The sequence below is a fragment of the Typopeltis vanoorti genome, chromosome 1, assembly GCF_054136105.1.
Source record: "Typopeltis vanoorti isolate ZY-2024b chromosome 1, IOZ_Tvanoo_1.0, whole genome shotgun sequence".
NCBI lineage: Eukaryota > Metazoa > Arthropoda > Arachnida > Uropygi > Thelyphonidae > Typopeltis > Typopeltis vanoorti.
This window is the reverse complement of record NC_143549.1, coordinates 145,908,747-145,928,089: the sequence shown is the minus strand read 5'-3', so window position 1 is coordinate 145,928,089 and position 19,343 is coordinate 145,908,747.

Below are 19,343 nucleotides of genomic sequence, written 5' to 3'. Positions count from 1 at the left end.
GTGTGAAAATATATTCCTATATCCATAAATTTTCTGACCTGCTCGTGTGTGTGTGTGTGTGTGTGTGTGTGTGTGTGTGTGTGTGTGTGTGTGTGTGTGTGTGTGTGTGTGTGTGTGTGTGTGTGTGTGTGTGTGTGAAACAGGAAAAGTTGCAAATTAAACCAATTGCACATCGTTGGCTTCGTAGACAAGAGAGTAAAAAGAATGAAAGATTCTGTTGACGTATTCCTTGAAGCTGTTGTAAAGAACAGAGAAGAGAAGCTGTTTCGGTAGGTTTGAAACTGGAGAGAAAATGACTTTTGACCAACAACTGCTCTTGTTTCTTACAGTTTTAGTGGAGAGGAAATCAAAGGAATGATCGCGGTCAGTTCACTCGAATGTAGCTCGAATATAAGAAAAGATTGATGACAGCGTAGTGGAGTGAATATGTAAGGGAGGGGGGGGGGGTAAATAAACCAGATGTTCCTTTTCTTGTTGTAGCATTCTCAGTAAGGTTTAGGTATATCACTCTAAATGTGCGAACATTATTCCAAGGTTTAAAATATTTGGGATTTACGAGGAAAATATATATAGAGAGTATTAGTAGTTTCACTTCTAATAACGAGAGATGGTGTCTTGAGCTGAAAACTACACCAGGTTTTGTTGATATTGTTGTTGTCTGAAGAAGTTACGACAAATGCAGAGTCATAACTCAGGGTCGCAGTCAGAACTTCGCGGTCATAAGTTTGAGTATGGATATAATCAAGAGTAAGAAAAAGTGAAATGTGTGATGACACTAAAGAACAATAAAAAATAACGAACAATAAAACAGTTAATTCGGATCATTCATATTTGGGCAGTCCCTTAATGACCTTGATACATCCTATTACAAAATAGTTGAATATCTGAATATAGAAGATCGTTCTCATTGTCATAACGAAATGAAATGTAGGATTAAGAGACCATGAATATTTACTTGTTCAGGAAAAAAAAAATTTTAATTAAAATTTATGATTACATATTTAAATTACATGTGATACATATATTGCTTGCATACGTACATTTGATTCCATATGATACATACATTACATTACGTGCATTTGATTCCATTTGATTCATACATTACGTGCATTTGATTCCATGTGATCGCATGCATTACATTACATGCATTGGATTACATATGATACCCACATTACATTACATACATTTGATTACATATGATACATAGATTGATTACACTTTTTTTAATTCAATCCTTTTTTTATTATTAAAATTATGATTACATATTTACAACAGGTTTAATTCTGGTTTTTTTTTTTGTAACAATGAAATTCGTACAGATTTTTGCTTTCTTTTCTATTTTTTTCCTTTATAACGTATTAATAATAATAATAATAATAATAATAATAATAATAATAATAATACAGCATTTATTCATTTAACAATGAGTTATATATCTTTAAAATTTTGATTTTTGATATATTTAAGCGCTGTAACTACAACACTTAAATGTGATATATGGATTCCCCCATTTTTATTATTGATCTTGGATGAGATGTAATTTCTCACCTTAGTTATTATTTATTGGTTTGTTTGTTATGTTGGGAAGTAGGCTGATGTTTATTAGGTTTGATTTCAACTACACCATTGATTGAGAAATTCGTGAACCCACCCACCCACACATACACACACACAATAACTTGGAATGTATTGATGCGTCGCTGAACTGGAAGCATGAGCGAATATATTGTGTTTCATTAAGTTTGTGTGGTATTTTGGGTGCGTGTTTCTTGTTCACAGTATGTCCTTAGAGCTCTTTTCAGGCTATTGTAGTTTGTAAGGTTTCTGTATTAAAAAGGTAATTTGTTTATCATGTCTGGGATGTAGAAGTTTCGCGTGGCCTTTCCGTAGTGATTATTGTATTTATATGTGATATAATTAGTTGTGTGAGGTCTTGTTATACGGTATGTATTTCTGACTGTCCTGTAGTTGGCATCGAAATAATGTTTTAGCAAAGCTGCATAGTGACAAATGTTTTGCTGTCAGTATTTTGTGTTCTGACATTGCAGAACATTGCATAAAGTCGTTATTGTCTCTTTGTTCCCAAAAGATCAATAATAATAATAATAATAATAATAATAATAATAATAATAAGCAGAGAATGAGATGAAAGTTTTATCACTAGAGTTCGGTTGTATTAAATGCCTCCATAGCAGGTGGTCTCACACCAACTGGTGAAATTCATCTGCATACTCAAGGTATTCGTCCAAGGTAAGATTCCAACCCATGGCCTGTTTCGGATATAATTAATCAGCCAACCAGTCCGGTATATATGTTCTCTTGCTGGATAGTCTATTCTGAGGATGGGGGGATTTTTAGGGGGAAATCTACAATCTCCTTATGAAGAAGCAAGCTGAAAGCATGATCAGAAGATTCCATATTATTAATATCCATATTACTAGAGGTCAAGAAAATATGAACCAATGTTGTCCATTGAAATTGAATACTATTTGGCTACTATCGAAATAACATGGATACCAAGTATAAACTAATTGATATTTCGTGCTTATGGCTGTTTGAGTAATTAAATAAATTAAGATGAATAAATAAATGATTATCTACAATTGTAAAAAAAAAAAAAAACTTTCGCGACAGTGTATTTGTAAAGTGTCACCACAATTCATTATCATAGCAAGTGAACTTAAAATGCTCTTTGGCTCTTTTTTATGCGAATCCTAAAATAAGCTACGTATTATTTCCGGATGTAAGTACGGTATTATTTCCGGATGCTGTCTTCTGGAGAGACGGCATGTTCTCTCTGCTCGGCTAACCAGGCCTTGCAGGCCTGATTGGTCGAGCACACCTAAGTTCCTAATTGTTTCATCAAAATCGCATAATAAAATCAACTCAACCAATATTAATACTTATCCTAAATAAATTTCATTAGATTCCATAAAGCAGAAGAGAAATATTATACTATATTATCATTTTGAATCGTCATTTTGTCAGGCAACAAAGGAATTAAAGAAAGAAAAAAAATTCATTAACTAGTCAGTGTATATTCAAAGTATTTCGAAGTATGTAGTAAATTGCAGAAAGAAAGAAAGAAAATCACAGTAATACAGTGTATTCGATGATTCATATTCATATTCATATATATATATATATATATATATATATATATATATATATATATATATATATATATATATATATATATATATATATATTCAGAAATTATAATGGATTGAAAATGTCGATCACTTTTTTGGGCTTATACTCGTATACTGAAAACATATAGTTTTGCAACTACAAATGTGTTCTGATATTGAAATTAGAGTTCAACTAGCCAGAGGAATTATTAATGGTTCAAAACATTTTGACAAAACAAAATTTGCAAATAATGTGAGCTGGTCGAAACAAAAATTAAACCATATAGACAATTTCTTCAGTAGGTCCTATTTAAATTGCATCAAAATCTATTCAGTTAGAGATGAGTTATTTCTACATATATTTCTGCACCTTTTGTTCCTCTTCCGTAGAACCCACATTAATTCAGACAGTAACACATCTTGTTAGGGTTAGGTACCGAGAGATGGCAGCACATACTTCCGGTTTCTTCATTGGTGGCGGCTTATAATTAGTGATAGTCACGGGCAGCTATCTCTAATTGGCTACGGTGAGGATCGAACTGCCCACTCAGTCTCCAAAAGCTAGACAGGGTTATAAGGTCTCGCTTACTCCCTATAAAGGAAGAAAAAGGCCTTAGCTTATTATTATTATTATTATTATTACTCCGACTGAACCAACCACAACAACAAAAGATAACCAAAAATTAATCTTCTCCACAAAGATATGCAAATTGTGACAGACATAAGTAACTTGTGACAAGATGAAAGCAACGTAGGGTTGTGATATGCACAACCCTACGTTGTTTAGAATAGCAAGATGCTTTCCAGATTCACAAGGAACGCTGTGCATTTGATACTTTACATAAAATCCTATAAAAATAAACAAACTCAGCTTTCTTGTCTTGGATTTAACGTGCTTTTTCTGGAGTAAAACTGCTCACATAAGTATGTGGTTCCTAACAAATCGCACATCTTTGAAGCATGCCGGTGAAGATTAGGGAATGCGTCCTCAGAAGTGTAGCCTTTGTAAAATGTAGGCAAGGGCACAGTGAATAATTTTTCTCTCAAAGGAGAGTAGTTTTGGAGTTCAAGCAGCTCCATTTGCACTGAGCCTGGCATTTCAGCATCATTGACGCTGAATGGCATTGAAAATAAATCTAAAGAAGACTGTTGGTTACGAAAATCACTAAATCTCTCTTCGAACTCACTTCGCAACACGTCTAATTTTGTAGCGTATTCATCAAGAGACGAACAGTTGGACTCAGCGAGAAGCTGAAAATGAATTAAGTCTTTTTTTGCGAGTTGTGCCTCCCAAAGTTTGAGCTTGGCCACAAAAGCTTTGATGTGATCAAACGAGTGTGCACCAGTTTACCTTTGGATTGTAGCCGCGTATTTAGATCATTCATATGCAATGAGATGTCGGTCACAAAGCCAAAGTCTGTCATCCACTTCGGATCGTTAAATTCCACAATCGGATTCCCCTTCGTTTGCATGAACTGCTGTATTTCGCTCCTTATGTCAAATACTCTTTTAAGAAGCTTCCCTCTGATCAACTAACGCACATCACTATAATAAACCACCTCGCCGTGATCCGCTTCGCACTCATGGGTCAAAAATTCTTGGAGTTGATGATGATTCAATCCTCTTACCCTAATAATGTTGACAACAGTCACAATAACTTTCATGACATTCTCAAATCCAATAGTTTTCGCGCACAAATTCTTCTGGTGGATTAAACAGTGGTAGTGGACGAAATCTTTTCTTTCTAGTTCCGGTTCTCTCCGTAGCAGAGCAACAAACTCTTCGTTCTTTCCCATCATAGAAGGAGAACCATCAGTCACCACACCCTCGAGGTTGGTTAAGCTGAGGTCGAAACGCTGGAGCGTTTTCTTGGCGGCTTCAAGAATATCAGTGCCTTTCGTCATTCCCTTCATAGGTACGAGCACTAGCAGTTCCTCTGTCACATTGAATTGTTAATCAATGCCACGGACAAAGATCGCCAGTTGTGCTGTATCCTTCACATCTGTGCTCTCATCTAAAGCAAATAAATATGGCGTAAATTCGGACGACCGGTATTTTAAAGTTCCTCCACGTTAGCAATGAACTTGCCAACGTGGCAAGTTCATTGCAACGTTCTTCGACACGTTGCAATTGGCAAGTTCTTCGACACGTTCTACAGTTACCATAGACAAACTCAGTTTTGTAAACACTTCCTTATTATTTGGGCACAGAATATCCCCAGCAGCGATGAGACACTCTTTCACAAACTCTCCATACTAGAAGGCTTTTGATTTTTAGCAATTTTGTCAGCTATTATATAACTTACTTTGACGCACGCTTCGCTCTCATCCCTCTGCCTTTTCAAAGTACTCTGTTGGCATTTTAAATCAATTTGGAGATAGCTCACTTTGTCCACAGAAAGCCGCCCTTGAAGGTGATCGAAATTGGACGCATGCTTGTCTCATAGTGTCGTTTTATATTGTATTCTTTTGATACTGACACTGACTCACGACAAATTAAACACACTGGCTTATCTTCGATCGGCACAAAAAAGTGCAAATTGGTCCACTTTTCATTAAAACCCCGACAAGAATCACTCAATTTACGCTTTTTACTCGTAAACGCCATAGTAATGGAACGTGAACCCAAAAAATGATCCAAAATGGCCGTGTAATGGTTATTATCCACTGAATATGTCTCACACTAATGAAAAGAAGTCTGGCAATATAAAACCACAATAGGCTATGGCTGACACGACGACCATGCGTGCGCTTATACACGAATATCACACTGTTCACGACTGACTGACTGTGGATGAGATCCTCTTGTATTTATATGAAAATAACGAAGTATCGAGAACCTTCGAGATGTATCCGAAAGGCACTCGAACATGTATCTGGAGACAGCGTACTTGAACGAACTACTGCTTCAGCCAAACTACTAGTACTATAGTACTAACCTGCGACGTTAGTACTAGTACTTAAGTACCGCTTGCCGCTGGTAGATGGCTGAAGGAGCATGTCTATTTAATATTTTTTTTATAGGATTTTATGTCAAGTATCAAATGCACAGCGTTCCTTGTGAATCTGGAAAGCATCTTACAATTCTAAATACCGCAGTATAGCTTAGTGGCCCGCGGGTTTCATTGAAATTATTTTTTATTTAATCGCATTTTAATGTTGAGTTTTTTTTTTTTTTTTTTTTCAAAATGGCCGGCGGGCCATGTGCTGAAGGCCACTTGCTGTAGATCATTTACACTATTTATATTTAGATCGAGTAATAAGGAAATGGAAGAGAGGTATCATTAGAAATAAGTGATAATGACATAATCATTATGTCATTATCATGTAACAAATAATGATTATGTGATAATAACAGATTACAGAAATTCCACAAAAGCTGCGAATAATAGAAACAAAGCTACAAAGATCAAGTTCTAAGTGAAAAGTGCTACGCTACTCAATACTACAGTTAATACTCAAAGTAACTTTATTATTATTGCCGAAATGGGAAAAAACTTTTAATGTTTTACATTAATGACCAAACTAGTTGGCGTGGTAACCTGTTGAGAATAAATTTTTCGTTTGAAAAAATTATTCTAAATTTTTGTTTTGCATATCTGGCATAAATATCTGGCTTGATTTACATCATTTACGCACTTATACAATCGTTATATTGCAATATGATACACAGTGACTCACGTCACGAAGAGGTTTTAAAAGGGTTTGTAACTGCTTAGAAACATTATTAAATCATTATATGCATCTACAAGGGAGAAAAAAACGGCTAACGCGAATATATATTATTGTTATCGTAAATACTTATATATGAATCAGGGCGAAATGAATTCATAAACAGAATTATTAATTTTAAATTAAGTTAGCTTTAAGAACAAAATCTTTCGTTTAATTTTTTACGAAACTACTTGCAACAGAACAAACAGCACAATTGAACTTATAACAAACAGAACAATTGAACTTATAACTAATAATAATATTTTTGGTTTACAGATCAAGTGTTGATCATTTTTATTAACTTAATCAACTAGTTTCGCCACACTTTAACTGTTGGCGTCTTCAAGGCTGAAACAATCTCACAATTATGTGTAACTATAAAACTGACATATAGTTAAATAAAAAACTGACTCGAATAATTACAAATAAAATAGTATCGAACGTGCGTGAAACACGTATCGCGTGTACAAGATTAGCTAGCTGTTGCTAACGAACTTTCTGTAGTTTGTATTAAAGTTTATTTCTTTTGTTTTTAGGGGTTTGATTAAGGTTTTCCATATCTCTGGGAGTATTAGGCCTTCATTTTTTTAAGGTTGACAGTAGAACGGGCGATTGTGGCTGCTTCTTTGAAAATTCTTGAATGGTAATCTTCCTCTAAGTAAGGGGAACAACTTTTGTCAAACTCGATGACGTGGTTAGTTGTGGAGAAATGAGATGATAGGCCAGAAATGTCCTGTCTGTTGTTTTTGACATAGCCAATGTGCTCTTTTTGCCTGATTTCAAGGCTTCTCGAAGTCTGTCCAGCATATTTATAGAAAGGATGGTTGTCTTTTGGAGATCTTAGTAGTTTACGAATAGATTCTATTGGTTTAAATATTACTCTTATTTTGTGTGGTCGGAGGAGATTGGCGAGCATGTTGAAGATGCCACTTACAAAAGGAATTCCAATAGTTTTTATATATTGAATATCTTCTTGTTATTTTTGTGGTGGTTCAGAGAAAAGGACTTTATTGACTAGTCTTCTTGGATAGCCGTTCAAGTACAGATTGTTGAAAATTAATGTTAACTCATCTTGAAGGGTTTCGTTGTCTGTTGTGATGCGAATCGCTCTCTTCTTTAACTTGTGTACAATGCTAAGTTTATGTGAGATGTGGTGAGAGGAGCTGAAATGTACGTAGCGACCTGTATTGGAGTTTATAATATTCTATGCTTGTGGCTCGAGTTACATCGGACAGACTTCGAGAAGCCTTGAAATCAGGCAAAAAGAGCACATCGGCTATGTCAAAAACAACAGACAGGACATTTCGGGCATATCATCTCATTTTTCTACAACTAACCATGTCATCGAGTGGAACAAAAGTTGTTCCCCTTACTTAGAGGAAGATTACCATTCAAGAATTTTCAAAGAAGCAGCCACAGTCGTCCGTTTTACTGTCAACCTTAACAGAAACCAAGGCCTAATACTCCCAGAGATATGGAAAACCCTAACCAAATCCCTAAAAACAAAAGAAATGAACTTTAATACAAACTACAGAAAGTTCGTAGCAACAGCTAGCTAATCTTGTACACGCGATACGTGTTTCACGCATGTTCGATACTGTTTTATTTATAATTATTCGAGTCAGTTTTTTACAGTTATTCTTGTCAGTTTTGCAGTTACACATAATTGTGAGATTGTTTTCAGCCTATATGTAAGTGCCCTGAAGACGCCAACAGTTAAAGTTTGGCGAACTAATTGGTCAAGTTAATAAAATTGATCAACACTTGATCTGTAAACCAAAAACATTATTATTAATTCTCATGATCAAGAAAATAAACCTTCATTATGAACTTATAACTATTAGATTCGCGTTAGCTAAGTCACGTTTCAAATATATTATCTCAGTAGGTGACATGCAAAATGAATAAAATGAATAATAACGGATTAAGTCTATTTCTTTGTTTAGAAATCCAAGACGAAATGAGAGGAGACATCATAAACAAGCACGTAAAATCTATAATTTAATATATATAATCAGTTAATTAGGGCGATGAAAAACAAACCGCTTTGTAGAGTAGATAAATGATTAACATATGACATTGCAGAATCACCTTCTTACAGATTATTAATAATAGACTTCTTTCATTTACTATTTTATATCCTTTTTTTTTCACTTTTGGATGCACGAAAATGCAGCTTTTATTACTTTAAGAAGAAATATAAGGTTGCGAAAGATATAAAATATGAACATAACCTTCGTAATCAACTTTTTGTCATATTGCGTGACAAAATGTCAGGAATAATTAAGGGGTTCGCAAATGGAAAGTAGGTTGCGACCCACTATGTTATACTTGTAGTGCCGATTTCATACAAATGTTTGGATGTACTATCTCAACCAAAACATGAATAAATAAATAATAAGAAAACTAATGGAAGAAAGAAATTAAAAAAAAAAAAAACTACTCATACTTAGAAACGGTGATATTTGCATTTAGGGTGGATAGATCAGTTGGATAGATCCGGTAAAGTTTGCGAGGAACCTATAAAAGAGATCGTACAGATGAATAAGGGTTAACTAATCTCGTACGAGGTCTACGATTTTCTTTCATGAAAATTCTGAATTTTTTTTTTTTTTTTTTTTTTTTGTATCCCATCAAACAGGACAACCGGCAGTTATTCCCTTGCAGACTTCTTTCTGCCTATGAGAGGAATTAAAACAATATAATTTGTTTATTATATTTACAATGAAAGAGGAAGTCTGCAATTTTTCGATGAAAGAAGCCAAAAGAAATCTATAAAATGTTTTAAATCAATTCTTATGATTGCAACAATTATTTTTCATTGATATTAACGAAATAATTTGGAAATGACTGAAGTCACCTCCCAAAACGGGCTATATTTTCTCTATACTTTTGAACTGAGAAAACATGGGTCTGAAACTGAGGACATCAAACTTCTATGATATACCTTAAGGCTATAAAACTAGTATGAATCGTTAAGATTAATTAGAAAGACTGATTGATAAATGGAACCTCAAAATCGAATACATGAGGATTATTAGATTAGCATTTATTTAGACCTTATATACCTATCTGTTTATTTATTATATGTTTCTTTCTTTCTTTGCTTATTCATTTGTTTATTAGACAGGAACAAAGATGTGCATAAACTTCATTACCAAGTCACTGTCATATCGTACATGACAAGATGGCAGGTAAACTACCAGTTCACGAGAACTGCTACCCCATTCCCTCCATACGTCTGTACATCTGTCACCTTCTTCTTCTAAATGAAGATGCATTGGATTTTTCAGTCTTTCCGGTGTGTTCAGATGGGGTCGGTTCCCCCCCCCCCCCCTTTTCCTAATTCCTAACCGCAGGCCAAATGCGGAGTTCAGAGAGAGAGAGAAATCCAGAGATTATTGATTGCCTCTACTTTACGAGGTAAAGACTCTAACCCGTGGTTGAATATCACCTCCGAAGTATGTGTATTGAAAAGCGGGACTTTATACTCATTATTGCTTCGGCGAATTGCTCCCTTATTACCCAGCGATTTTCGACCTAGACTGACCTGACAGACTACGGTTATGGTCATTGGTCTAAACATAACGAGCGGCTAACAAGACTGTACAACACAAAAGAATGGTTTCAATAGGCCTGTCATTGACTGTAGATGATTTATAAAGTGCAAACACGCACTGTGTCAGCTGTTGTTGAGCTAGGAAAGTATGAAGACGTAACCTTAGACCTAAACCCTAATTCCTCCTCTTCAAAATGCTCTTAGATGTTCGTGTGTCAGAAACAGAGGATAAATAGTAATGGAGAAAATAAGTTTTTTTTTCCTTGTTTTTCATTCCACGAAATTGTCTGCCAGCCAATTAATATTTATTACTGATGTGGTGGCAATTAATTTATTGGGAACAACACACGTATTTCTTCCTACTTTAATTTCGCTTCTAATCTTTGGGATCAGAGTGAAGGACCCCCAGAAGAAATACACAGACTGACACTTCAATTATTAGGCGCTGAAACACGAAATAATGAAATAATAATAAATTAATGCAGAGAAATAAATTTTACTGTATGTAAAGATCATATTTAAACAACATTATAAAAATTGCCTGATATACAGTCAGAAAATCCTTCAACTCAGAAGAAGACCAACAAACAGCTTTTATTTCTGATTGATTGAAATTAATTAGTTAATTAAGAAAATGCTTGCAATTTTAAATCGAAACTTATGAAGGAATGCTTGAATCACTGGAAAGAAAAAATTCGAACAATCGAAGAAACGTTTTGAATCAAACCAGAAATAGCTATAATTGCCTCTCTCTTCTTTCTTCTCCCTGTCAAAGTTGAACCTTGGCCTAGACGACCGAGAATTTTATACACAGAAGGATCTAAGTGTATAGCGTGAGTTATCAAGCAGTATCGCAAAAAAAAAAAAAAAAAGTTGCAGCATCTAGGAATGAGTACCAACCAACAATGAACAGACGGTTGCACTTCCTATTGTTCCTCAACCCGTTCTGAGGAACTTTCGTTCCTCAGAACGGGTTGGGCCCTTCTAATTAGCCCATCTACTTTTATGACTGTAGATCTATGTGTGTTGCACACATACAGATCTCCAGTTATAAAAAAACAAGTTTTCGGGAGGAAAAACCGTCTCTATCTCCGTATGACACCGGCTAACTCACCTTTAATCGAAAGAAACCAGAGATAAAGGTTCCTCACACCATAGACAGGAATCAAACCCAGGTCTTTCCGACCAAAGGGCCTCACCTATTCCGCCTGAGTAAGCAGTAAGTGTAACCGGAGGCTCCGGTTACACTTACTGCTTACTGAAATTTCAGGACAAAACCCCTGGTGTCTCCAAAGAGGTTGTAGTGATACATAATGGTGAAACCTGAAATCTAGGCGATTAGAAACTGGTACTCAGAAGCAATGAGTCTTCGATAAAAGAAATGAAAGAAATTGATCTAATGACAAGTCAGGCGAATAATACAAGCCAAACAAACATTATCCCAAATAAAAAACACGATGGTTGATGGTTAAAACATGATAGTGAGTGAAACGTTTATTGATAACGAATTCGTCCATTTTTAATCGATACTGCCATGAGTAGAGAAAAAGAGAGAGAGAGAGCGAGAGAGGTAGACTCTCAACATTATCACTGTACTTCTGCATTTATGGACTTCTACGATAAAATATCATAGTTTAAGACAGAAAATAGCTCCTATTATACGACAAAATTTACAAATTCTTAGTCTGAGGATTGCTTTTAATGGGCAAGTCAACTCAGACTCCCAATATCTAAACATGACTGAACACTTGGATAACGTGGAACTACATGTGAGGAATTGTTCCTGGTAGCTAACATCAATGGAACTCAAGACAGATCAACTGATGGCAAATAGACTAGCGCTAAATTATAACGATTCTAAATTATATAGTAATAAATACTAATCACTAGCTTTATTATTATTATGTGACACCTTCAAGGAGTCCAAAGACTCATCGAGGGAGGGCACCCACTCTACAACTCAGTCCACAAACTAAGTCTACGAACCGCAACTACCATCATCATCTACACCAATGTCATCTACCGCCCACCATCGCCAATATTTTCACAGACAATCAATCGCCTGACTTGTCAATCAAATCAAAAACATCCATGCCCACGGCGGGATTTGAACCTGCAGCCTTTTGGCTGGAGAGCGGACAACCAGGCCGACTTTGTAAATATATTACACTTCATAGCCAGCCTGGTTGGCCGAGTGGTGCTGCTTGGTACCATTAAGAGGCACCGAGTGCTGCTAATACCAACATGCTAAATTTATATACACGTTTATATATATATATATATATATATATATATATATATATATATATATATATAAACGTGGTTCAAATATACACCAATAAAAAATATGTCTGCATATTACAGTGACTTTTTATTATTTTATTACTTTGCACAACTTTCAGAGAAGAAAAATGAAAAAAATATGTTTTATAGCAATTTTTGTAATTTTGAGAGACTCGTATTAGCATTTTTCCCTTTGTTTACAATTAATGTATCGTATCTACATCATTACTATTATGTCTAATGATTTATCAAAACATATTTTTGTGTAATGACAGTGTGAAGGCATTGTCGAATACACACAAATTTATATAACGGGGTTCTTTCAAAGTTGGAAACTACTAAATAATTCAATGACGATCAGTCCATCAATTAGCTAGGTTCCTACTGCGAAAGACAGCCTGTTCTCAATAGTAATGGAGATGAACTCCGTTTTATATGAAATGATATCCAAATATTTCCGGACTGTAGCCACGTACACTGTTAAGTATCACCATTATACTCGTAGCGCGTCCTGTTTTCCATGTAACAGCAGTTTAATTACTGAGTTGATTTGAATGAATTTAGGAGTGAGCAAATGCTGCGAGTAACCATCATAACAGCCAGTCAGTTATCAACTTTTGTATACCATGTTTAAATCACTACTCTTACATACAATAATCAAAACAAATTAATCAAATTAACCTTTTTTTTCATTCATTTCTTCGACTTCTTCCTTAAGAGTTATACTGTTTTGTGCGAGTTTTTTTTTGATTACTGATATTTAAGTAAAGGGTCGATAAAGTTCTTTCTCGTTCTTCCTTTTTCTCAACCTTAAACTCTTTTATAAAATTAAGGTGTTATTGGTTCAACGACCTTTGCGTTTGGAATTACATAAAAAAGATAACGTTCCTGATTTCTTTAATGCTAATTTTTGTTTTATTTTGTTGCTTTATCCCCAACCGTCAATCATTCCCTGTTTCCTATTCAACTGTCCGTTTCTTTTGCCATCCGCAATAACTTGCCCCTTCAGGATAATAACACAAGACAAGACAGCTGAGAAATGGTAATTAGTCGGTCATCACAATTCTAATTCCAACGTGTGTTGTTAATGAAGAGACTACAATTACGTGCGACCAGAGTTCAAACATCCCTCCAACTTAATTTTTTTTTTTTGCTTGTACATGTTGTCTTTGAAAAAGGCAACTTGTAATTTTGACGATGTTAACAGTGGCACGTGCCATAAAAATCAAAACCTTTACACGCCCTCTAGGAATATTTACTATTCTATTGTACAAAGCAGAGTGTTGTCACTTCAAAATATTATTTAAAACCAGTTCTGAATAAGTGCTTGGAAGCTACGCGTCTGGGGAGGCAACGAAGCATGCAAACTCAAAACAAGTTCACCACACGTCATCAGTTTCGACCAATTTTTTTTTTTTGGGGGGGGGGGAAGAATAATAAAATATTTGCTTTATAGAAAAAAATGGGTGTCCAAACAAACCAGGTGTGTTTTGCTGGTTTAATTTCTACTTAAAAGTCCTTTCAAGTGTTATATTCAAGGTTTGGAGCCTCCATAGTTTAATCGGTATAGAAAAAGCCCTTTAGGGGTAAAGACCAGGATTAGATTCCTGTCTATGGTGTGAGGAACCTTTATCAGGTGATTTCGACTGAAAGTGAATTAGCCGGTCTCACACGGAGGTAGAGGTTTTTTTTCCTTCCAGAAACTTGGGTTTTTCATCCTTCAAAACAGGCAAACTGGCCCGTGAACAGATATACAGGCATTGAACACTTTGGGGAATGATGGTAGCCTGCAATGATCCCCGGTTAAGAAATAGTAACTTCTGACCAATACCTCATCTCGGATCCAAATTCCAATACTGGTATCCTGGATACTCCCATACACTAACAAAAACTGAAGGTTTGAAAAAAAAAATGATCATGATGATTACATAGATCATAATGATATTTATTAGATTGAAATTAACTATATATTTTGATATAGATTCCAATATTCTACACCAGTGGTCTCCAAACTTTTCGCCGTGAGGACCGCATTGGGTGTTTCAGCACTATTCAGCGGGCCGTAGTAATAAAAAAAAAAAAAAAAAAAACCTCTAGAACTAGAGGTTTTTTCAATATATGAGTTTTATTGAAAGCAGATAAAAACTGATTACAGAATATGGAGATTAAATTATATTAATATTAATGACATATATATTAATGACAACGATCACTATCAGCAAATTGTCATATTTTTATCACAAATTATAATAAAACCATTAATGTGAATGATGTAATTGTGTTTTTAAAATCTTATTAAACTCAGGTTCAAATTTTGAAGTGCTAATTGCAAGTAGCGATTTCAAATGTTCATCAGATAAATTTGCCCTGCATTTTGACTTGATATATTTCATTCGGGAAAAAGTTTGTTCGCAAAGATACGTTATCCCAAAAATAGAGATAAATTTACAAGCAAATTTCTTCAAATTTGCTTATAAAATTTTGCAAAATTCAATTTTTTTTTCTTCGTTAGTCCATTTTAACCGACCTTTTACAGTTAGAAAGACCGTAACTTGGATTACGATTACTTTTTGCTATTCGGGAATATATTTTAAACACAATTTTAATTAATGCATTTGAAATCTATCGACACCCCGTGTTTTTTTTTTGCGGATTCTTATTGAAAAATTAGTCCAATTGACAGGCCGGATAAAATCATATCGCGGGCGGCATCTGACCCGCGGGCCGTAGTTTGGAGACCCCTGTTCTACACACTATCATCCGCATATATCCGATACAGGAAATTCTGATATATTTTTATTGTTGCCATAATCAGAATCCAATTATTCCACAAGCAAAACTCATTTAAATTTGCTGTCTGTCTCAGCATAAAACTGCCCAGAATTCTGTCATTAAAGTTACGCTCCACCAAAAGTGCAATCCGTTTTATCTTCTTCGGCAACACAAAGAAAGAAACTGCAAATATATTTATTAGAATGGCAAGGTTTTGTTTCTTTCGTTTTCTGGCATCTACGGTATAAATAATTTGGTGCCATGATTAATTTAATTTAGAAAAATTGAAATATTCTTCGGATTAATTTTTCTTTGAATCAGTGCTTTTTATTATTATAATTCTGTGGAGTACCGCAAGGAGCTGTCCTATCTCCCATTCTATTTAATACACACACACACACACACACACATGACATAAGCCACCTTCCCCTAAAAAGTAAAATCTTCCAGTACGCAGACGACACGGCCATAGTATCCATTCACAACAACGCAAATATCGCTTACACAAATATGCAACACGACATCAGTCAAATCACTAACTGGTTAACCGAAAACGGCATATATATAAACCCTGGAAAAACAAAGCTAATGATATTTAAAAAAAAAAAAACCTGCCCATAGAAACTAAATATCTCACTATCCGACATTCATCCTCCTATACACAAAGCGCAGAACCTAAAACCACAACTATCACACAGGTGAAAACAACACGCTACCTTGGACTTCACTTCGATGCTGATCAAAGTTGGAATAGCCATACAAACTATCTTCACACCAAGCTTAGGATAATAGCAAGCAAACTATACAGATTAAAAGACATTGCCCCAACAGACATAAAAATACTAGTCTATAAAGCATTATGTGAAAACATTTTAAGATATGCAATCACATCATACGCATTCTACGCAGACTACAGACTTAACAGGCTACAATGGTTGCAAGATAGAATGGTAAAACTGATATTCGGAACAACCTACACTTATGCAGGAAGCATGGACACAACACAAAATATTTAAGGTGAAACACTTATGCCACTACACAGTCATGTTAAAACATTACTGCAGCCCAACATATAGAGCAACCAGATTGTTGACATTTGTTGACTGGTTTTGTTATGTTATCACATAACAAAACCACAGTCAACAAATAAGTACAACAATCACTACGGCAAAGCCATCCAAAACTTCCACGTACCTGACATGATAAATAAACTGCCCTTTGACGACAGAAACCTAGGAACATACAGAGAGCTGAAACAGGCGCTATATAAATATTATAGCGAGAATGAAAATTAGAGCAATTCCTGTTTCTCTCCCCCCCCCCTCACACACACACAACCTATGACAAACCCCCTCTCAAAAACCATCACTACAAGAACAAACAAACAAACACACCATGTCTAAATCCAACCATACTTGCAAATAAAATTAAAAAAAGTTGAACTCTAATAGCAATTGAAGTCTTCCAAGCACGTACCAACAAGCATTAAAATCAACACCTGGCTTGCGAACAGTATGGAAACATAACCATGAAATCCCGCCATCTATTATCTTCCTCAGCTAAGCTTCGAGGAAGAAATCAGAAATGTCTCATAAAGAAAGAATATAATACATTATATAAAAAAAAAGAAAAGAAAAAGAACTAAACCTGTTGTAAATATGTAATATTATGTGTTGTAAATATGCAATCAGAATATACAATCACAATTTCAATAATAATAATAATAATAATAATAATAAAATAAAATAAAATGATTGAATTAAAAAAATATTTAAAAATATTATTAACTTGCAAGTATCTGTTATTCACAATTGTAATATGTTTTAAATATTATATATATATATATATATATATATATATGTATATACATGGGAGGCTCGTATTTATCATACCAAATCTTAAAATCCTTAACACCCGCTTGCATTAACAACACATTCTGGCAATGCTTTCCATTCACTGACAATTCTCCATGTAAAAAATCAACTCCTCACACCCTTCTTCACCACACTTTTACATTACTTCCAGGAATGACCTCTGGTTCTCCCCTCTCTCCCTTCTACTCTTTTTATAATCCCATCTGAATTAATCCGATAAAATTCTCTCACCAACTTAAACGTCTCTATCATATCACCGCTTTTTCTTCTCCACCAAACCCTGTAATCCGCATTTCTTCAACTTTAGCCAGCATTCCAAAGTCCTGATATTGTCTTAGTCACTCGTCTCTGAACACTCTGAATATTTTTTAAAATTATCGTCCTATTTAACTGTGGGTAATTAATTGATTAAGAAAAACCTGAAAGGCTTCAGGTAGCCACGAAATGGTATGAAAAGAGAGGATTGAAATTTTGCAAAGGTGATAGAGCATTTACAAAATTACAAATATTTGACTTGAGTGGTCTAAATTTTATGCTGCTCAAGACACGAACTCTGTCCAAGGAAGATTCTGTCCTTTATTTGCTTTTGTCTGTGTTAACTTTAATGCTGATACCAAAAGTTATTTACCAAACGAAATGTTAATAAAGAAATTCATCCTCAGTTATCTGTACTATGGTAGTATAGAGTAATAAAATGTTATTTTATTCGCATTCATACCACATCTATGATTAAAACAGGGTTCATAAAACTGAAATATCTGATAGTACCTTAACACAACATTTAGTCCATTGAAAACTAACAGAATAATCGATAAAAATGGATATGCGTCTCATTCCAGGTATTCAGGATTTTAAGTCTGAACTTCTATTCGACCATTCCCATGGAGCCTGTAGTTATAAGAGGATTCAGATTAAACTCATTTGCATCTGAAGGAAGAGATTGTGATTTTTATCTTCTTCAATGATGGCTTCACTCGGCTGTTTGATTTCCGTCTAATAAATTCCCTTTCGATTTTTAAAGCAGTCTCAGGTGGGAGTAGACCCTCTTATCCAGTAAGTTTCCACTTCAGTAGCTGTTATTCACATAGCTTCAGTTATTTATGCAAATAATCTGTACCTCGGCTAATCTGCAGATTCTGTACCTGTTGTAGTCTTCAGTTACATCAGCGTTGATCTTAAATGTTTTCACAACAGTACTGGTAAACGATTCCTAACCTATAAATGAATCAAGCCTAAAACTAAGATAGAGTTAAGCTATCATTTAACTTTCATGGAGTTTCATAGCTTAGATTACTCCATTCTCGTTTCTCCAAATGCATTTCTGTCTAATTTATGTAAGTTCTAAGACAGGTTTGTCTACTTGAGAAGGAAGAGGTTGGGAATCATCCTTGGAATTATCCTTATCCACCAGACACCTCTAACTAGGTGATTAGCTAGAATTTCCCACTCATTTCATAAAGCGCCTTGCTCGTGTGCTGCACATGTATCCTCGGCTATCATCACGCGCATGTGCGGTAGAACAAATATGAACACACCATCAAAGCTTTGAACAATTTTCACACGCTTACACTGCTTGTTGGTCACTAAAAGTCGTAGAAGTTGTCTTTGACCTGCAAAACAAGACCATTTCCTTGTATGTGTAGATGCACAGTCAACTTGTCAGTTAACACAAGAGAGTAAGAGTAAAAAAAAAGAGCATACCAGCGGTTCTGATAAAAGAACTCGTCATGTGATAGACAATAATAAAGACACAAAACAAGAAGCTGCCTGACATCGCAAATGACATTTACAGTTAGTTGTTTATCTGCTTTTCTAGTTTTTAACTCTATCTGCAGTTACTTTGTTAACCTGACCTTTCCACGACTGACTCAAGGGTCATAAATGTTCTTAATCTAGTTAGTAAAGACATTACAGTTCAAGAGCATTCAATGTTGGATATCTTAATGCAGAAGTATAAACGATATAAGTCGGTTATGGATTTCTTGAGTAAGTTTGTTTTAGAAAAAGACGA